This window comes from Balaenoptera borealis (genome assembly GCF_965194805.1).
Source record: "Balaenoptera borealis genome assembly, chromosome: 3".
NCBI lineage: Eukaryota > Metazoa > Chordata > Mammalia > Artiodactyla > Balaenopteridae > Balaenoptera > Balaenoptera borealis.
The window spans coordinates 130,634,539-130,650,895 of NC_138866.1; the positions used below are offsets into that span (position 1 = coordinate 130,634,539).

The 16,357-nt window shown below is 44.5% G+C and overlaps 1 long non-coding RNA gene across 18 annotated transcripts in view; it reads left to right on the forward strand.

Moving 5' to 3' along the window:
• The window catches only part of LOC309625545, a 42,295-nt gene that overhangs the window by 9,058 nt on the left and 16,880 nt on the right, over window positions 1-16,357 (forward strand). For 11 of the 18 annotated variants that reach the window (XR_014242568.1, XR_014242569.1, XR_014242570.1 and 8 more), the window contains one exon: window positions 882-16,162. This is a non-coding gene — a long non-coding RNA (uncharacterized lncRNA). The remainder of the gene's footprint in view (window positions 1-881; window positions 16,163-16,357) is intronic. The other 7 variants (XR_014242577.1, XR_014242578.1, XR_014242579.1 and 4 more) reach the window with 7 other exon arrangements.

The window sequence follows — 16,357 nt, forward strand, 5'->3', positions numbered from 1 at the left end:
CACCCGCTTGTGCTGTGAGCCTGTGGTCTCTGGCTGGCTGGCCTCAGGCCACACAAGTCATGCCGTTTCAAGGGTCCAGGCTGTTGGCTGGATTCTCTCGTTGCACACCTGTGTGTGACCTGTTGGTTCTGGAGGATCTGGGTCTCACAGCTTCTCTGAGGTCATGTCACTGACGGGTCCAGAGTGTGAAAGTGCAAGGCACCACAGCAGCTTACTCAGTTGCTGCAAGGGTCTGCCCTGGCAATTTGGGCCTCTGAATGGCTCCTATGCCATTAGCTTTGCATGTGGTTCAAGGGAAGCTCTTCTGGCCTGTCAGGAGGGCCAGAACTATGCCTGCTGTTGAGTCCCCATTCGTCAGTCCAGGGGTTCCTCAGGTGCCCTTTGTCATGGGTCACTATGAGCTGCCTTTAATGGAGGTCATCACATTAGGTCCAAGACCGTTCTTTTGTGGAAGATCTCGGGGACCACATTTCCCATTGAGGGCGAGTCCATTAAGTGAATACCTATATGCCAAGAGCGGGTTTGTTCTCTTGGAGGGCAGTGGCTCTTAGGCTAAGGGAGCCCATTTCCCCTGAAGGTTTCTGAGGGGTTCAGGATGACATCCTTTTGCTGTGTCGGTGTGGAGGTCACTCATGAGGGGAATTGCAGGGCCGTACCAGGGGGTTAATGGACGGCAGCACTCATTGTGCTAATGGCTGTGCATTCTGAAGGCGTCTGCGCCACGATGTATTCACGTTTGGCTGTGGACACACAGACAAGATGGGCAGCAAATTTAATGTTGAGGCGAGAGAGAATGCACATCACTGGGTGGTATCACCCTTTCTCTCTGTGCACCCGAGCACCATCCTCAAAAGTGCATGTGTTCTTTCACCCCGAGCCAGGTGCAGCGCCAGGGAACAAATGCCAGCAGCAACGTGGCGCCCTCCGTATAGTCCGTGATACCCGGCGAAGTGAGGACAGTGCATCAAGGTGATGCAAGGTGAAGGAGTCTCAGAGGGCTGTTGGCGTGAAGTCCTTGAGGTTCCTTGTGGAAACCTTGTGGCAGTAAGCAGAACTTCTTTGCAGAAACCTAGATGTTTGGCGACAGGGACTTGTGACCGAGACTACACCCTCACCTTCTGGACTCTTCCAGGGGCACCCGAGCTCCAATGCCCCGAGACTTGGCTGCACTTCCTGCCCCATGGCTCGGCTCTGGCCGCTCCTGACTGCTGACATGATTGAGCTCTCTAGCCCTCCCGCGGTGGAGGCTGCGACTTTGCACATCCAGCCTTTGAGCAGGTGCTTGGATAAATGATGACTCCCATAAATGCATTCCCTGGAAATCTGAACAAAATGAGTGAGAAATCTCTACTGTCTCCTCATCGGAACTGAGGTCCAGCACGTGGCTCCCAAAAGAAAAGTACAGAGAGGTTCACGTTGCATTTGCGACCTTGGGCATCCGAACCACGTTGTTCACGTTGGGGGTGGCAACCTCCTCGTGGGGAAAGAGCCATTTGGAAAGGAGCAAGGGATGCCCATCCACGTGGGAATGCTGGGGACAGCTTGATGTCTCTGGGTCCCTGAGTCTAGCCAGGTCTCCTGTCCCCTTCTGCAGTTCAGCATGCAGGTGGGCGTGGAAGTGTGAGCCATTGGTAGACCTCTGGCCTGCCATTGAGTTCTATAGGCCTCCACTGCCCCCTGGTCATTGCCTTGTGCCCTCAAGGAAAGAGAAGTCTCTGTGATCAGGGTCAGAGCAGGAGTCCTGTCCTAAGCCTGGTTTCTGTGTCATGTTCTGCTTGGGAGACGGGGTGCAGTTTAGGTTTCTTCTGATGATGGGGAGACATCAAACGGGCCACTGTTCCCCGGAGTTTGGCCAAGCTCTTGGCTCCTCCTCGGGTTGTGTCCTGCTTGTGTGTTGTGTGTGGAGGTGCTGAAAAATGCCTTAGGCAATTCCCTGGGAAATCAAGCTTCTTTGGTGAGGGGTGGTCTGGCACCTTGCTGTGACCCGTTTGGATCCTGGTGAAGAGGGAAAGGCAAGGCGAGTGGGAAATACACCTGAGAGTGTTGACTAAACCCACAGGTTTACTCGTGGGTAGATAGATTGATGGTGGCCTTTAGGTTCCCGGAACTCCTTGGGATGCCTTCAGGCATATTTGCAGACGTGTAGGAAAGGATTACGGGTGCATGTTCATGGATGATCCCCCCCTTTTCCTCTCCTTTATTGATTTGCTTCATGGCGGGTCACTGTTCCAGCGAATGGTTGCCTTCGTGGCACAGTATTGTGTCTTCTCATGGGGGCCGATTTGGAGGCCGTGGGGTGTTTTGTCAGTGTCTTTCCATGTTCCCCCATGTGTTGAAGATATGAAGGTGTTCCTCAGGAGAGCCCAGCATCATTTCTATACCCGGCCCACATAGCATTCTCTGAGGTTTGGAGCTCTTCCCGGAGGTCATTGGGCACAACCATGCGGAAACAAGGGAGTTGGCTGCAAAGGAAAGGCTACAGGTTTAAGGGCAGGAGAGGATATGTGGTGCAGGTGTTAGTTTGTCCTGCCACTCGCTGGTGCGGCAAGCCTATGGTCTCCGGCGTACCTGGCCTCAGGCCAGAGAGGCCATGCCAGTTCAAGGGTCCTGGCTCTTGGCTGGGTTCTCTCTTTGTGCGACTGTGGATGACACATTGGTTCCGGAGGTCCTGGGTCTCACGCTTTTTCCAAGGTCATGTCACTGATAGGCCTAGAGTCTGAAAGCGCATGGTGCTGCAGTCAGTTACCCAGTTGCTGCAAGGGTTTGACCCTCAACTTTGGGCTTTGGAATTGCTCTGGCACCATTAGCTTTGCATGTGGTACAAGGGAAGGGCCTCTGGCTTGGCTGGAGGCCAGGAAGCATGCCTGCTGGTGAGTCTCCCTTGGTCAGTCCAGGGGTTCCTCAGGTACCCTTTGTCACGGGTCCCTTCGAGCCACTTTTAATGGAGGTCATCGAATTCGGCCAAGGGCCCTTCCCTTGTGGAAGATTGCAGCGACCACGTTTCCCCCTGATGGGGAGTCCATTGTGAGGAAGCGTATTTGCCAAGACCTGGTGTGTTCCCCTGGTGGGCAGTGGCTGTAAGGCTGAGGGGTCCCAGTTCCCCTAAGGGTGTCTCAGGGGTTCAGGATGACATCCTTATGCTGTGTCGGTGAGGAGGTCGCTCAGGAGGGGAATTGCAAGGCCCGTACCAGGGGGTTGATGGACAGCGGCACTCTTTTTGCTGATGGCCACGTGCTCTGAAGGCATCTGCCCCATGATGCATTCACGTTTGGCTGCGAACACACAGACAAGCTGGGCAGCAAATGAAATGCTGAGGCAAGATAGAGTGCATATTGCTGGGTGGTATCGCTCTGTCCCTCTGTGCACCCGTGCACCATCCTCAACCGTGCGTGTGTTCTCTCACCCCGAGCCAGGTGGAGTGCCAGTTAACGAATGGCAGCAGCAGCATGGGGCCCTCTGTATAGTCCATGATATCCAGTGAAGTGAGGACAATGACACAAGGCGAGGTGAGGCAAGGAGAAGGAGTCTCAGAGGGGTGTTGGCGTGAAGTCCTTGAGCTTTCTGGTGGAAACCTTGTGGCAGTAAGCAGAACTTCTTTGCCGAAACCTAGATGTTTCGCCATGGGGACTTGTGCACCTGGACTACACTCTCACCTCCTGGGCTTTTCCCGTGGCACCCGAGCTCCAATGCCCTGTGACGTGACTGCACTTCCTGCCCCATGGCTCGGTTCTGTCCGCTCCTGACTGCAGACATGATTGAGGTCGCTGGCTGCCGGTGGTGGAGGCTGCAACTTTGCACGTCCAGACTTTGAGCAGGTGCTTCAATCGATGATGACTCCCATAAATTCATTCCTTTGAAATCTGAACAAAATGAGTGGGCAATCTCCATCATCTCCTCATTGAAACTGAAGTCCAGTACATGGTTCCCAAAGGAAAAATAAGGAGAGGTTCATGTTACATTTGCTACCGTGGGCGTCTGCAGCAACTTCGTTCAGTTTGAGGGTGGCAGGCTTCTTGTGGGGAAAGAGCCATTGGGAAGGAGCCTGGGATTCCCATCCACGTGGGATGGCTAGGGACAGTGTGCCATCTCTGGGCACCTGAGTCTAGCCAGGACTGCTGTTCTCTGCTGTGGTTCAGCCTTCTGGTGGGAGAGGAAGCATGAGCCATTGGCGGTACTATGGCCTGCCACTGAGTTCTACAAGCCTCTCCCGCCCTCTGGTCATTGCCTTGTGTCCTCAAGGAAGCAGAAGTCTCTGCCCTCAGGGTCAGGGCAGGAGTCCTGGCCTACGCCAGGCTCCTTGGGAGACAGGATGCAGTTTCGGTTTCTCCTGCTGATCGGGGAAATCAAACGGGCCCCTGTTGGGCTTCCCTGGTGGCACAGGGGTTAAGAATCTGCTTGCCAATGCAGGGTACACTGCTTCAAGCCCTTGTCCGGGAAGATCCCACATGCTGCAGAGCAACTAAGTCGTGCATCATAACTACTGAGCCTACGCTCTAGAGACCGTGAGCCACAACTACGGAGACCACATGCTACAACTACTGAAGCTGTGTGCCTAGAGCCCATGCTCCACAACAAGAGAAGCCACTGCAATGAGAAGTCTGCTTACCACAATGAAGAGTAGCCCCTGCTCACCACAACTATAGAAAGCCCTCACACAGAATGAAGACCCAACGCAGCCAAAAAAAATAAATTAAATAAATAAATTTTTTAAAAACTGGGCCACTGTCCCGGACTTGGGTCAAGCTGATGGCTACTCCTCGAGTTGTGTCCCTCTTGTGTGTTACGTGCAGAGGGGCTGGAAAATGCTTTAGGTAATTACCGGGAAAATCTAGCTTCTCTGGTGAGAGGTGGCTCTGGCACCTTGCGGTGAGAGATTTTGATCCTGGCAGAGAAAGAAAAGCAAGGTGAGTGGCAAATACACGTGCGAAGGCTGGCTAAGCCCTCAAGTTTTACTGGTGGTAGATGGATCGACGGTGGCCATAGGGTTCCCAGAACTCCTTTGGGATGCCTTCCGGCACATTTGGAGTCACGTGTAGAAAAGGATTAAGGGTGCATGTTCATGGACCATCCTGCCCTTTTCCTCTCCTTTGTTGATTTGCTTCATGGCGGGTCCCTGTGCCAGCAAATGGTTGCCTTCCCGACACAGTATTGTGTCTTCTCATGGGGGCCAATTTGGAGGCCTTGGGGTGTTTTGTCCCGTCTGGCCACGTTCCCCCTGTGTTGAAGATGTGAAGGTGTTCCTCAGGACATCCCAGCATCGTTGCTATACCCGGCCCACATAGCATTCCCTGAGGATTGGAGCTCTTCCTGGAGGTCATTGAGCACAACCATGCAGAAACAAGGGAGTCGTCTGCCAAGGAAAGGCTACAGGTTTAAGGGCAGGAGAGGATGTGGAGTATGGGGATCATTTTATCCTGTCACCCACTGGTGCGGTGAACCTGTGGTCTCCGGCATGCCTGGCCTCAGGTCAGAGAAGTCATGGCTGTTCAAGGGTCCAGGCTGTTGGCTGAGTTCTCTTCTTGTATGACTCTGCATGACACGTTGCTTCTGGAGGACCTGGGTCTCATGGCATCTCCAAGGACATGGCACTGATGGGCCCAAATTGTGAAAGTACAAGGCACCATGGCAAGTTACCCAGTTCCTGCAAAGGTCTTTCGCTGCACCTTTGGACATCAGAATGGCTCTGATGCCATTAGCTCTCCATGTGGTCCAAGTGAAGGTCCTCTCGCTTGGCCAGAGACCAGGAAGCATGCCTGCTGCTAGTTGCCCTTGTTCAGTCCAGCGGTGCCTCAGTGCCCTTTGTCCTGGGGCCCGAGGAACCCCTTTTGATGGAGGTCATCACTTTCGGTCATGGCCGTTCCACTGTGGAAGATCACAGGGACCCTGTTTCCACTTGCTGGCGAGTCAGTTGTGCGGAAGTGTATGTTCCTAGAGCAGGTGTGTTTCCCTAGAGGGCAGTGGCTCTTAGGCTGAGGGAGCCCAGTTCCCCTGAGGGTGTCTCTGGTGTTCAGGATGACATCCTTTTCCTGTGTCGGAGAGGAGAGAGCTCAGGAGAGGAATTGCAGGGCCCCAGAGCAGGGAGTTGATGGACAGTGGTGCTCTTTGTCCTGATGGCTGCATGCTCTGAAGGCATCGGCATCCCGATGTATTCACATTTGGCTGCTGATACAGAGACAAGATAGGCAGCAAATGAAACGTTTAGGCGAGATAGAATGCACATCCCTGGGTGGTATTGCCCTTTCCCTCGGTGTGCCATGCACCATCATCAAGCGTACGTGTGTTCTCTCACCCCGAGTCAGGTGGGATGCCAGGGAACGAATGCCAGCAACAGCCTGGGGCCCTCCGTATAGTCCATGATACCCAGCGAAGTGAGGACGATGTGGCAAAGCAAGGCATGGCGTAGGTGTCTCGGAGGGGTGTTGGCGTGCAGTCCGTAAGGATCCTGGTTTAACCCTTGTGGCAGTAAGCAGCACTTCTTTGCTGAAGCCTAGATGTTTGGCCACGGGAACTTGTGCACCGGGGCTACACCCTCACCTCTGGTCTTTTCCTGGGGAACACCAGCTTTGATGCCCTGAGACTTGACTGCACTACCTGCCCCATGGCTCTGCTCTGGCCACTCCGGAATGCTGACATGATTGAGCTCACTGGCCGTCCTGTGGTGGAATCGGCAACTTTGCATGTTCAGCGTTTGAGCATGTACCTGGATCGATGATGACTCCCACAGATGCATTCCTTGGAAATCTGAACAAAATGAGTGAGAAATCCCTACCATCTCCTCACTGGAACTGAGGTCCAGCACGTGGCTCCCAAAAGGAAAGTAGGGAGAGGTTCACGTTGCATTTGCTGCCATGGGTGTCCACAGCCTCATTGTTCAAGTTGAGGGTGGTGGTCTTCTTGTGGGGAGAAGAGCCACTGGGAAAGGAGCCTGAGGTGCCCATCCAAGTGGGAAGGCTAGGGATAGCGTGCCGTCTCTGGGCGCCTTTGTCTAGCCACGACTGCTGTCCCCTACCACGGTTCAGCATGCGGGTGGGAGAGGAAGCGTGAGCCATTGGTGGGCCTGTTGCCTGCAATTGAGTTCTACAGGCCTCCCCCAACCCCTGGTCATTGCCTTGTGCCCTCAAAGAAACAGAAGTCTGTATGCTCAGGGTCAGAGCATGAGTCCTGGCCTAGGCCACGCTTCTTTGTCATGTTCTGTTTGTGCGACCGGATGCAGTTTAGGTTTCTCCTCATGATCGGGGGAAATCAAGTGGGCCAATGTCCCTGGGAGTTGGGCCAAGCTGATGGCTCCTCCTTGGGTTGTGTCCCTCTTGTTTCTTGTTTGCGGAGGGACTCAAAAATGTCTTAGGCAATTCCCTGTGAAATCAACCTTCTGTGGCGAGGGGTTGCTCTGGCACCTTGCTGTGAGATGTTTGGATCCTGGCCCAGAGAGAAAGCAAGGCGAATGGGAAATACACATGAGATAGTTGGCTAATCCCACAGGTTTACTGGTGGGTGTGTTGATCGATGGTGGCCATAGGCCATTACTTTGTGATGCTCTCAGGCGCATTGGAGGCACGTGTAAGGAAGAAATATGGGTGCAATTTTGTGGATCATCCCACCCTTTGCCTCTCCTTTGTTGATTTGCTTCATGACGGGTCCCTGTGCCATCAAATGTTTGCCTTCATGGCATAGTATAGTGTCTTTGCATGGGGGCCGATTCAGAGGCCGGGTGGTATTTTGTCCCCTTTTTGCCATGGTCCCCCTGTGTTGAAGATGTGAGGGTGTTCCTCAGGACAGCCCAACGTCTTTTCTATACCAAGCCCACATAGCGTTCCCTGAGGTTTATAAATCTTCCCAGATGTTATTGGGCGCCTCCATGCGGAAACAAGGGAGTCGGCTGCCAAGGAAAGGCTACAGTAGGTTTAAGGGCAGGAGACGATGTGTGGTATGGGGGTCATTTCGTCCTGCCACCCGCTGGTGCGGCAAGCCTGTGTTCTCTGGCGTTTCTGGTCTCAGGCCAGAGAAGTCATGCCGTTTCAAGAATCCACGTTGTTGTCTCGGTTCTCTCTTTGTGCGGCTGTGGGAGATACGTTAGTTCTGAAGGACCTGGGTCTCACGGTTTCTCCGAGGTCATGGCACTGACAGGCCCAGAGTGCAAAAGTGCAAAGCACCACGGCAAGTTACCCAGTTGCTGCAAGGGTTTTGTCCCGCAACTTTGGGCATCGGAATGGCTCCTATGCCATTAGCTGTCCATGTTGTCCAAATGAAGAGACTTTGGCTTGGCTTTAATTTCATATGGAACTGTGCTCGTTAGTCCCCCTTACCTAGTTAAGTGAGCCAGGTCCAGGTGGTTTGTTGACTTTGTATCTTATATCCTTGCAGTTTTTCCATTCTTCTTGTAATGTGTCCCAGCAAACTAATTTATTCTAGCTTTGTTAATCATGATTATTTTTTATAGTAAATATTCATCTTTTGTCATTGGCCAGTTTTTTTCCTTGACCTTTTATTATATGTGTTATATTATGATACAGTTGCCATTTTCTTCAGACAGTGTTGTTTTGTTTGTTTTTTTCAGAGCCTACGTTTTACATTTTCAAATGGTTTCCAGCAAGAATTTTAATAGACCCTGTGTGTTCATAGGGGATAGTGTCTTTTTGACCTTATTTTGTTATTTATTTGTCCTTTTAATGTCATTGTCATAGTCTTCTGTTTTTCCTCTTTTTTTTATATGGACCGTTTTTAAAGTCTTTATTGAATTTGTTACAATATTGCTTCTGTTTTTTTTTTTTTTTCTATTTTTCTTGGCCATGAGGCATGTGGGATCCTATGTCCCTAACCAGGGATTGAACCCCCACCCCCTGCATTGGAAGGCAATGTCTTTACCACTGAACCGCCTGGGAAGTCCCTAGATATTTTTTAAATTAATAAACTACAGCTAAATATTTCTCAGTGCTGTGTCAGGTACACCTTCTTTCATTTTTTGCTCTCATATTTTCCTGAAATGTTGTTATATAATTGAACTTTTTAGTTTTACATTTTATTTCCAGCTATCTTTTAGATTACAGTGTTTTAACTGTAGATTTTTAAAAATTCTGAATTCACGCTTTTATATGTTTGTCCTACGACCGCTGTATTTTTAACCTTTAGTTGATTAGTATTCTTTTTTAATGAGTTATTTAATATCTAGGCATCTTTTCTTTTTAATCACACAGATCCTTATTAGGATTTGTTTCTTAGATTTTATTTTCTGGTTTTAAAATGATTTTAATATATTGATCTACACTAATTTCTCTTAATATTTTTCCTGTTTTGTCAGCTCTAATAGTGAACCTATCTGGTGAGATTTTCATATTTATTATATAGGTTAATTTGTATTTCAGTTATTTATTTATTTACAATTCATATTATTTACTGGAGATTATTTTCTTTTTTATTTGTTTTAAGGTATTTTTTATTTACACTGTAAAATTTTTTCATCAATATTTTAATATTTTTTCTATAATTGCACTTTTAAGCTTTTGTTTCCTTCATTGATTTTTCTGGTCACATTCTGTTCATGATTATTTTTCTTGTATAGTGTGATTTTTTCATTCCTATTGGGCAGTTTTTTTTTTTAATTGAAGTATAGTTGATAAACAATGTTGTAACTATCTCTGCTGTATAGCAAAGTGACTCTGTTATACACACATACACATTCTTTTTTTATATTCTTTTCCATTATGGTTTATCACAGCATATTGTATATAGTTCCCCGTGCTATATATTAGGACCTTGTTGTTTATCCATTCTAAATGTAATTATTTGCATCTACGAACCCCAAACTCACAGTACATCCTTCTTTCTCCTCCCATCCCCCTTGGCAACCACAAGTCTGTTCTCTATGTCTATGAGTCTGTTTCTGTTTTGTAGATAGGTTCTTTTGTGCCATAATTTAGATTCTATGTATAAGTGATATCATACTGTATTTGTCTTTCTCTTTCTGACTTACTTCACTTAATATGATAATGTCTATTTGCATCTCTATTGGGCAGTTTTTCATATTAAATTGGGATACCTGATTTCTACTTAAATTTTTATTTTAGTTCCATGATCCCTGTGTTGGTTTATTTCAATGTCTTATCATATTTTTCTAGGGTGTGGTTTCAATTGCAGTCCGATTGTCAGAGCCGATTTGCTGCTGTTTTGATCCCTTTGTTTCTTTGGTTTTGCTGGACCTTCACATATCTCCTACTAGTCCTGTATAAGGTGTTGGAAAGTTTTTTCTAGACTGGGTTACCTAAGGCTCTCACTGGGGTAAGGGAGACTCCAGCATACAGAAATGAAGAGTTCCTCTTAATTAAGGTTGCTCAACAACATGGGATGACCTGACCTTTGTCACCCAGCTTTTAGCCTTTTTAGGTGCAGAAAGAGTTTCTCTCTTCTAGACATCTTTGAGGCTAAGTAAATGAGAATACCTGCAGTGTAGGGATTCCTAGGCCAACTGATCAGTGAATGTGTTACAAATCTTTGCTCACTTTTGCTCTAATTTTGTAGTTCAACTTAGAATCAGCACTTGTTTTTTTATGAAAGAACTAATTTTTTTCACCTTGAGAAGTGAAATGATGGAGAATATCATGACTATATCTGCCATCCAAACCTCACAGTCCAGTGGGAATTCTCACACTGGTAAGCATTTTGTCCTGAGAATACTGACATTAGAACATTTTAACATTCCAATGATAATAAAACTCTGGCCAAGCTAGTCAACTGTGAGACTAGGTCATTGACTGTGATGATTGGTCTCTGTGATTTAAAACTGTGGGTCATTGTGTCTGAGGGTGTTGGAATCCTGAGTGCTCAGTCTCTGCCACATATCTCACGTTTAATGTTCTTCTACAAATGTACCTGTATTGATGATGACTTCAGAAATGGATCTCAGTGGGGTCTGAATGAAATGACTGACAAAATTACTTCTGAGAGGTGAGGTCCAGCACAAAGGACTATACTAGGCAAAAAATGGAGGGAGTTCAATTGATCAAGAAGTACTACTAATAGTGACTATGGTATTTGAAAGTTAACCTGGTTGCATAAATTATAGGAAATAAATTTCTTAGTTGTCTATAAACACCTGATTATCTGGTGGCAGAAAATACTGGACAGTATTTGCTCTGATGGAGGGTAGAGATTAACACAATTAATATTGTTGGAATAACATCAGAAATATTTCAGGAGAGAAATATATTATTTTATTTAATGTCAGGGTACATTTGTGAACCTTACCATCTTGTGCCTGGCAGACCAATGGACACATTTACTTCTCATCTTTCCACATTTTATTTTATTCCTACATGCAGCATGGATCAAGTACTGTGTTTCATATGAAAGAGAGGTGACATAAAGGACAGGATTCAGAATAAGTCTGCCTTTCCATCCTTAAGGTCCATTCTCAAACTGGTAAGAATTTTGTCCTGGAAATACTGACATTTCTCATAGGGGTAATATAATATTTCAATAACAGTAAGTCTTTGACTATGCTAGTCAGCCTTGGAGCCTTGGGAAGTATATGTGATATATGGTCTCCATGACTGAATATGATAGGTCAGTGTGTCCATGGGTGATGAACTCCTGAATGCTTGGTCTGTTGCTTAACTGAGCCTCAAAGTACCCCTTTTAATAATGTCCCTGGATTGATGATGACTGTAATTATTGATCTCAGAAAATCTGAACAAAATGAGTGACCTAATCAGTTCTGGGAAACTGAGGTCCAGCACAGATACCCACCCTGTGCAAAATATGTGGAGGGAGTGTTGAGTTTGTTCAGTTGTGAGGTACCAACAGGGACTGTTGTATTTGAAAGCTTACGAACGTGCATGCGTTCGATAAACTGAATTAGGCAGAGGTCTGTACTTCTACAGTGTTGGGATAATAGTGAAACTCTCTGAGTGCTCACCTGGCAGCATTATTTATGTACTTAGTAAACAGACTCTAGAGAGCCAGCACATGAGAGTGGAAAATGTGGGCATGGTTATGCTTACACATGTTTGTCTGAGCTGCTGGAATCTTCTGAGTAACGGTCTCTTTAGGGTAATTAGATGGTCAAAACTCAAAGAGATCACAGGTTTCATGGGTTTTTATTCTTCATTTCTACATTAAGTGAAACAATTACATGGAAATTGAAGCATAGGTACTATATTTTGGAATGTCTTCACAGTATATTTAATCTGCTCGCCAACCCAGTCTTAAGTTTTCAACTGTTGTTTAGTTGTGTCTCTCTTTTTCCTCTGATCATGTGAAGAAGAAGTTTCATATACATTTGATTGCTGGCTTCAATTATATGCTGTAATAAACATTTTTAGATGTGAAATCATGTTTAAAATTCTTGCATTTTTATATGGATTTCATGACTTCTGCCCTCAGTGTGTTTCAAATGTGTATAAGAGAGGTCCTGGTTGTAATGCATGGTTCTGAGGCATGTGCTCTGGGGAACTCTGAAACTAATGTCTTATTAAAAAAATTAATCTGTATACTACCATGTTCCAAATAGTGAGTGTAACTCTTCTGGTGATATCAGTTGTCCGGTGACTATCTATGGTGAATGTTATGTAAGCTTTTATGATTTAACATTATATTAAGAAGATTTTCTTTCTCAACCTCCCTAATTTTTGCTTGTGCTTTGTAGGTTGGAAGTGATGTTGAATGGAAGGTACATTTTATTGCTTGGAATTCTCACCACTACACCAAGGAACTGCTGTTTTTGTAACAGCTTTCTCACCTGGGAATGGCAAGAACAATGTATTCCAGAGATAACCCAATTTTCAATAAGTTTTTTGCAGGATTATTTTTGTTATTGTTTTTAAGAAGTCAGGAATTCACATGGTTTTTTAAGGACTGTTAATTCAAATACTGTGAGGCATTAATAATATGGTGAGTTATTCATGTTTTCTGTCTCCTTTATTTCCATAACTTTTGCTCTTTATTTGTTTGGAATATTATTTTTAAATAACTAAGTAAAGAAATAAATGAATACAGTTAAATGCAGGTGCACAGCGAACCATTCCATCTTTTGCTTGGTTGATAAATGGACATTATCGCTTCTCATCTTTACATATTACATCTTTACATTCTATTACTACAATTCAAGATGGACCAAGAGTTGGGTTTCATATGAATGAGTTTATTCCCTCTTCTTGAGATCTGACATGAAGGAGTATTTCAGTAACAATTTTGCCTCTCATCCTTAAGGGCCAGTGGGAATTTTCATGCTGGTAAGCACTTTGTCCTGAAGATACTGACATTCCTCTCAGGGAGTGTAACCCTCCAGTGACAATGGGACTCTGGGGTCACCAGTGATGCTGACCTCCACGGTTGAATAGTGTGGGCCAGTGTGTCCCAGGGAGATGGATTCCTGAGAGCTCATTGTCTGCCACATGTTTCATTCTAAAGTTCCCTTTTATAAGTGTGCCTGGATAAATGGTGACTTCAAAAATGGACCTCAGTGGAATCTGAACAAAATGAGTGACAAAATCGCTTATGTGAGCTGAGATCCAGTCCACGGACCATGCTAGGCAAAAGTGTGGAGGGATATTCAATTTGCTCAGCAGGTGTCCCCCAGAAAGGACTACGGTATTGAAAAACTAAGATGCTGGCATACGCTAGAGGAACTGAATTGTACAAAGGTCGATAAATAACCAATTTGGGGATGATATGATAACTCTTTGGGTACTTGGCTGCCAGCATGTACAAACTTGTAGTAAATAAACTCTGGGTAATCACCACTTGAATAATGAGTTCCATGAGAAACCTTTGTAACTACACTTGAACCATTCACACATTTATCTGAGCTACCAAAATCTTCTGAGTGATTATTGATATCTTTAATGTGCTTAGATTGTCAAAATTCAAAGATATTGTATTATGAACTTCTACTTTTCCTTTTCTGTTAAGTGGAACAATTATATGTAAATTGAAGAGTAGATGTGTGGAATCTTCACAACATATTTTAATTTGCTTGCCATCCCAGACACCAGAATTAGAACAGTTGTTTCTTTGTTTTTCATTTTTCCTACAAACTGAGCAAGTAATTTCATATATTTTGAACGCTGGCTTCAACTACTAAACGTTTTTAGATGTGAAATGATTATACTTCAAATTCTTAGATTTTTACATGGATATCATTGGCCCCTTTCATATATTCTCAATGGGTTTCTAATGTGTTTAAAGAGACATCCTAGTTACAGTAAATGATTTTGCAGTGAGTGTTTTGGGGAAACTTTGAGACAAATATCTTAGAAAAAATTATATCTATTCTACTGTGATCAAAGTTGTGAGCATAATTGTTCTTGTCATCTCATGATCCAAGGAATATCTATTATGAATTCTTATAACTTCTTATAGCTGAATATTCCATTAGGAAAACTTTGTTTTGCAGTTTCCCTAATTTCCTGTGCACTTTTTTATTGGCCATGACATTAGGATTCCATGAATATCATCACCACACCATTGAAGTACTGATTTTGTCACTTGTGCCAGCTCTCTTAACTGGGAAGTAACAAAACAATACACTCCTAGGGTAACATCCAATTTTAGTAAATTTACTTTTCTGGATTATTTTTATTATTTTTTAAGTAATCAAAAATTGTATTGAGTTGATGAATAGTCAGTTAATACAAACAACTTTACTAGCATTAATAATCTGTTGAGGCATCTGAGGCTTCAGTCTCCTTTATTTTTAAGATTTTATGCTTTTCTCTACTTTAACCAGAAACATCCCAGAGGAGTAATAAATTAGGATATTTTACATAAAGATACATAGCACATCTTCTTGTCTTATGCAATTTTGACAAATAGACATGTATACCTTTCACCTTTTCACATTTATACTTTCCCACAGGTAGATATGGACCAAAAACTAGGTTTCATATGGATGAGTTTCTTCCTACTCCTTGATATGTGCCATGAAGGAAAGTATTAGGAATAATTCTGCCTTCCATCCTCAAGGGCCAGCAGGAATTCTAATATCAGTAAGTATTTTTTCCTGAAAATACTCCATCCCAGGGAGACGGAGTCCTGAGAGCTCAGTGTCTGCCACATATCTAAGGATCAAGGTCTCTTTCACAAATGTGCCTGGATAGATGATGACTTCAAAAATGGATCTTGTTGGAATCTTAACAAAATGAGTGACAAAATCACTGATGTGAACTGAGGTCCAGCACAAGAGACCATGCTAGGCAAAAATGTTGGGGTAGAGCTCAGTTTGGTCAGCTAGTGGAACCTATAGGGTCCATAGTAATTGAATGCTATCCTGATTGCATACATTAAGGGAATTGAATTTCACAGAGGTCTATAAATATCTGACTTAAGGATGACATGGCAACTCTTTGAATGCTTGGCTGGCAGTATCCATGCATTCATAGTAACCAGATCCTGGAGAACCAGCACAGGAATAGAGAGGCTGGTGGTAAATGGTTATGTCTACCCATGAGCCATTCACACATTTTTCTTAGGTGCCTAAGTCTTCAGAGTGAAGTCAATTAGGTATTCAAGGCAGAATATATGAGTGTTTATTTATCTCTTAAAGTAAAAGAAAAATATAGAAATTGAAGAGCAGTTTCTATTTGTCAAAATGTCTTCCAGAATGTTTTAATTTCCTTGCTGACCAAGTCACAAGTATTGGAAGAGTTTTTTTCCCTGTCACCCAAAGAGGAATTTTCTAGGCGTTAATGTTATGGATCCAAATAGATGCTGTATTAAACATTTTTAATTAAAAATATTATATTTCCAGTTATTTATATTTTACGTAGTTTTCATTGCCCAGTATTCATATTGTGTTAGTGGGTTTCACAGTGTTGAAGGGGAGATCCTAGTATTAATGCCTGATGCTGAGGGAAGGCTTTGGGGAAACTTTGAGATCAAGGTCTTATGACTTTCAGTGTTACCCTGATCCAAGTAGTGAGCATTATTTTTCTTCTTATACAGATAGTCAAGGGAATATTTATGGTTTATTCCTTATAATCTGTTATTAGTTAGTAAACTTTCAATTATGATGGTTTGGTTTGTCAAATTCCCTAATTTCCCAATATATTCAGTAGATTAGAGGTGATATTGAAGTTGGATGGAATTCCTCCCACTTCTTCAAGGAACTGCTGATTTTGTCACTCATACCAGCTCCCTTCTACAGAAATAATCACAACAATGCACTCCAGAGGTAACATTGCAATTTTTAATAAATGTATTTTCCTGGGTTTTTCTAGTATGTGTTTTTAGTGAGCAAGATTACAGATGGTGTTTTGGAGCCTGTTAATCCGAACAATGTGAGGCTTTTAATAGTCTGGGTCATCTGAGGTTTCTGTGTACTTTTTCCTCAGGATTTTAATACTTCCTCCATTTTGAATAACATCAG